Here is a 5,464-nt window from a genome sequence, read left to right on the forward strand (position 1 = left end):
AAGGTCACTGGGTTTATATTTTAAGCGTAATAAAATTTCAAAATACTAGCTGGCGTGTTTACATCTTGTGAGGCCAAATAAAAACATCAAATTGGCAGGGGTTGATGTGGTTCAGGCCGCTTCAAGGTTACAGTAGAAAGAATTTGCGTTCAGGAGCGCCCTCTGGCTGACAATCAGCGCAATGAAGTCAGTGTGGGAAGCGGTGCTGCAGCAATTTTGGGAGCGGATGAGCTTCAGCTACAGGTGATGCTGACGTATAATTGAGACGTTTTAAAAAGCAGAATTAGGGCCTGTATAATTTTAAATACTGAAATGTACGAAAACGACATGGTCAGTATAGTTCAAAATAAAATTTTGTGCAAATGTGAAGCTGACATTGGAAGAGATGACTAAAACCTTGTGTGTAGTTACAAACTTGGTTTTAATTTTTAAATATTTTTTTTATATTTTTTTTTCTGAAACTGGCCATTAGGCCTTCCACAGGGTTCTCTTTTAGCCTCATGCGATACTTTGTGTTTCACTATCACACTCATGTAAATCCAAGATTCAGATAATAGGAATGAAAATGATTGTGAATTTGAATGTAAAGACACGATGATCAGATTTTACAGTCTTGCAGTTTCATCATATGCCGACATGCGCATTCTTACCTTTCATCCGCCATTACCGGGGCGTCAGGAACACTAGTGTGTATGTGTTTATTCCGCAGCTGTGTTGATGTCTGCAGGCCGAATTGTGCAGCAGCGGCGGGTGACGGCGGAGTTCTCCCGGTTCCGTTAAGCATCTCAGCTCGCCGCATCCTCCATAGAGAGCAGGCGAGTGTCGCTAGTTGCCATGCGCAGATCCCACATGAAACTTTACGGTTGTTAAAAAAACAAAACCAATTGTGTTTATGGTTAGATTTAGTTGAGTAGCGTTCTAGATCGTTATTCTATTTTATGTATTTAGTAGGCTTGTGTTCACTCAAATATTTATCACAGATGTTTGCGATTTGTGACTTTTTTATGTAATGCGTTTCAAGGAAAATAACTTAAAGATGTTTCTTTGGAGTTCACACTCACAGCAGCTAATCAATATGAATATTGGCAGCAGTCATCATTGCAGGGAAAATGTGGGGGGGAAATGTATTGCTCCATCTCCTGGTTATTATGAGGTAGTGCAGCATATGTCAGAATCATTTAAAGTTGATAAATACAAAAAATCCTACACGGTTTGCGTCAAACCAGTGTTCGCATAATTGAAGATTTATTCGTTTTTCATTATTTTTTTTTTAAAGCCAACACATATCGAAGGCTGATATTAAAGAGAAAGAGATATTAAAAGATATTTAAACAAATAAATCAATAAAGCCCATTGAACGGCAGAGATTTATCATTGAGGCGACATAAACACAGTTTAATTCTTTTTGCCGTCTTGGCAATTAATGATATATTGTGCTATTTTTTTAATTGAGGACAATATTTTGGATTTTACATTCATAGTTGTTCTAAAAAGCTGATTATTTAAAGTCATTATGTTTATAAAAGATATAAATATTTTACAGCGCTAAATATTCGAAGCTCAATACGATTTTTATTAATGTAATAAAGCTACTGATTATTTAAATATACGCACATTATTATTGCATACAATATATCTAGTTCAAGAAATTTTCTTTAGCAGTAGTTTTGCATGTTCACTATAAACAAAATCTTACAATAGAATATTTTTAGTGAATTCTATCCTCCGGACTAAAATTCCAGTACAATAATATTTCTGTTGGGTGAACAAGAGAACACAACAAAACTACCCTGATATGCTAAAAGTAATGCTAAAATAGTTGACAAAACTATTCAATGAAGTTGGATTTTAACTGAAATGCTGAACTCTATTTTTAGGTCAAGTGTATTTCTCATAAATGTAAGGTTGGGAAAAATCATCACATTTATATCGGGCATGTTTCTCATGTAGTATTTTATACAGTTTAATGATTAGTACATTATCCGTTGGCCAAAACAATTTTTAGAATTTTTGTACGTTACATTTTTGAGGTTTGAATGGTTCTGTTCGTCATAATTGTGCTACTGTTTGAATTTTGCTGCAAAGATTCCGAATATGACGTAGTGAGGCATTTGTTACAATATTAACTTGTTAAACGAAACGTTCTTTCTTATTTGTGAAGGCATTTTTGCTAATGCTTTGTTTTGTAATGAAATAATTGTTAATAATTTAATTAAAAAGTGCTGGACTAAAATGTTGATTTGTACTCAATCGAATAATTTTTACGGGCTCTATATGTATCTTCATATGTCATATCTATCATCTCTTAACCCTCTGGGGCCGACGGTCACGCCGGCGTGACCAACCTACTTTTTTTAAGATCAGCGCAAAAGACACTAAAAATGCTCTGTCGGTTTTAGTCATACAAATTAGAGATATACATCATTGGAAACTGTAAAGTGTGTACTTTTATTTGTGCACACTCACAGGAACAGCAGAAAGTTGTGCTTTTTTATTTAGAATAAAGAAAACAAACAGGGTGATTTCTGTTTTCTCTGTCTCCGCGAACTGCTTTTAGAAATGCGTCACTTAAATCATTCAAACTCGGTGAATACTCAGCACACAAACAGAAAAGTGGTATCTACTGAAAGCTTGAGATTTATGCTTTTAAACGAAGTAAGTTTGATCAAAAACAAATAATCTGTGATAAATTAATCTATATGAAACCAAGGAGATGTCTAGTCTATCCAGTTCCAACTAATTATCTCTAATGTGACCGCGCCCACTATCGCGAAATCTTTTGCCATGCAAATTAGCCATGTGCCACAAGCGCGGCAAGGACCGGAGTATCTGTATGCGAGGAAACTCCCACATCACCACAACAAAGCAACATGACTTCAAGTTCATCTTGGTTACAGTTTGTTCCTGAATTAAGATATGCTGTGAGGAATTAGACTTATATTTACCACGATCATAAGAAGGACGTGATGCGACGCAAACCCAGCAGGAGGAGACATTTACATGAGTAAGTATTACTTTCATTTTCCTACTAGCTTTCGCTGTTGTTTCCTTTGGCAAAACATGTACACATTTCACATTTACATTTACATTTACATTTATTCATTTAGCCGACGCTTTTATCCAAAGCGACTTACAATTGGGAATACAACAAGTGATTCATCCTAAGGAGGCAGATCAACATAGGAAGTGTTCAAAAATACCATATATCAGGCGTTGTTAGAAGAGTGCAGGCTAGAAGGAGAAGATCAAGAAAGAGAGGAAAAACAGGCTAGAAGGGAGGATTTTTTTTTTTTTTTTTTTTTTTTTTTTTTTTTTTTTTTTTTTTTTTTTTATTGAGTCAGATAGTGTCGAAAAAGATGGGTTTTCAGCAGTCGTTTGAAAGCTGTTAAGGAGTCTGCATTCCGGATAGGGGTGGGAAGATCATTCCACCAGGCAGGAACGTTGAACGAGAATGTTCTGGACAGTGATTTAATACCTCTCTGTGGTGGTACAATGAGGCGTCTTTCACTAGAGGATCTCAGTCTTCTGGAAGGAGTGTAGATGTGTAGTAGTGAATGGAGGTAGGCAGGTGATGATCCGGTGGCTGTCCTATAGGCCAGCATCAGTGTCTTGAATTTGATGCGTGCTGTAACCGGTAGCCAGTGCAGGGATATGAAGAGAGGTGTGACATGGGCCTTTTTGGGCTCGTTGAAGACCAGTCGTGCTGCTGCATTCTGAATCATTTGTAGAGGCTTGATTGTACATGCTGGAAGACCAGCTAAAAGAGCATTGCAGTAGTCCAGCCTGGAAATGACCAGGGCCTGGACGAGGAGTTGTGTAGCATGCTCTGTTAGGAAGGGCCTGATCTTTCTGATGTTGTACAATGCAAACCTGCAAGATCGAGCGGTCTTAGCAATGTGATCTTTGAAAGTCAGTTGGTTGTCAAAGATAACACCCAGATTTCTGGCTGAAGTTGATGGGGTAATTGTTGATGAACCTAGCTGGATGGAGAAGTCATGCTGTAGAGATGGAGTGGCAGGAAAGATAAGGAGTTCCGTCTTTGCTAGGTTGAGCTGTAGATGGTGTTCCTTCATCCATGCAGAGATATCCGCCAGGCAACCTGAGATCCGTGCAGCTACCGATGGATCGTCTGGTTTGAAAGAAAGATAGAGCTGTGTGTCATCAGCATAGCAATGGTAGGAGAAGCCATGTGCCTGTATGATGGGGCCCAGAGATGTAGTGTATATGGAGAAGAGGAGAGGTCCAAGAACTGAACCCTGAGGAACCCCAGTGACCAGTTGATGAGTTTTGGATACCTCGCCTCCCCAGGCCACTCTGAAAGACCTACCAGAGAGGTAGGATTTGAACCAGCGAAGTGAAGTCCCTGTAATACCCAGCATTGAGAGGATGGACAGGAGGATCTGGTGATTCACAGTGTCAAAAGCTGCAGATAGGTCCAGCAAGATGAGTACCGATGATTTGGACTCAGCTTTTGCCGTCCGCAAGGCTTCAGTGACAGACAGTAGCGCAGTCTCAGTTGAATGGCCGCTTCTGAACCCTGATTGGTTAGAGTCCAGTAGATTGTTCTGTGAGAGGAATAAGGATAGCTGGTTGAAAACAGCCCGTTCCAGTGTTTTTGCTATGAATGGAAGGAGGGAGACAGGTCTGTAGTTGTCTATGAGTGAAGAGTTAAGTGTAGGTTTTTTGAGCAGTGGGGTTACCCGGGCCTGCTTAAATGAAGTAGGAAAAGTGCCTGTGAGAAGAGATGTGTTGATGATGTGTGTGAGCGCCGGTAGGATTGTAGGGGAGATTGCTTGGAGAAGGTGTGAGGGGACAGGATCTAGAGGACATGTCGTCGGATGGCTGGAGAGGAAAAGTTTGGTTACTTCTGCCTCCGAGCAAGGACAGAAGGAGAAGTGGGGTGTTCCAGCCGTGATTGTGGTCAACTTTAGTTCCTGTATGTGTGGAGCTGAGAACTTATTATTGATCGATGTAGTTTTGTCTGTAAAAAATGTGGCGAAATCATCAGCTGTTATAGAAGTTGTGGGAGGTGGTGGAGGGGGACAAAGCAGTGTATTAAATGTTTTGAAAAGGTTGCGTGCGTCCGGGGAATTGTTGATCCTGTTGTGGAAGTATGAAGATTTGGCTGTATGTACTTGGGTAGCGAAAGATGAGAGCATAGACCGATACTTACTGAGGTCGGATGGATCCTTAGATTTGTGCCATTTTCTCTCAGCTGCCCTAAGTTTGGAACGATGCTCACGAAGAACATCGGATAACCAAGGGGTTGTTGGAGCAGATCGTGCTGGCCTGGAGGAGAGAGGGCATATAGCATCTAGACAGGAGGTGAGAGTGGAGCATAAGGTGTCAGTTGCTGCATTAGTGTCCAGGGATGAGAAGTGAGTAGGAGAGGGAAGGGAGGAGGATACTAAAGAAGAAAGATGGGAGTGTGAGAGAGAGCGTAGGTTTCTTCTAAAAGTAACAG

This window comes from Garra rufa, chromosome 13 (genome assembly GCF_049309525.1).
Source record: "Garra rufa chromosome 13, GarRuf1.0, whole genome shotgun sequence".
NCBI lineage: Eukaryota > Metazoa > Chordata > Actinopteri > Cypriniformes > Cyprinidae > Garra > Garra rufa.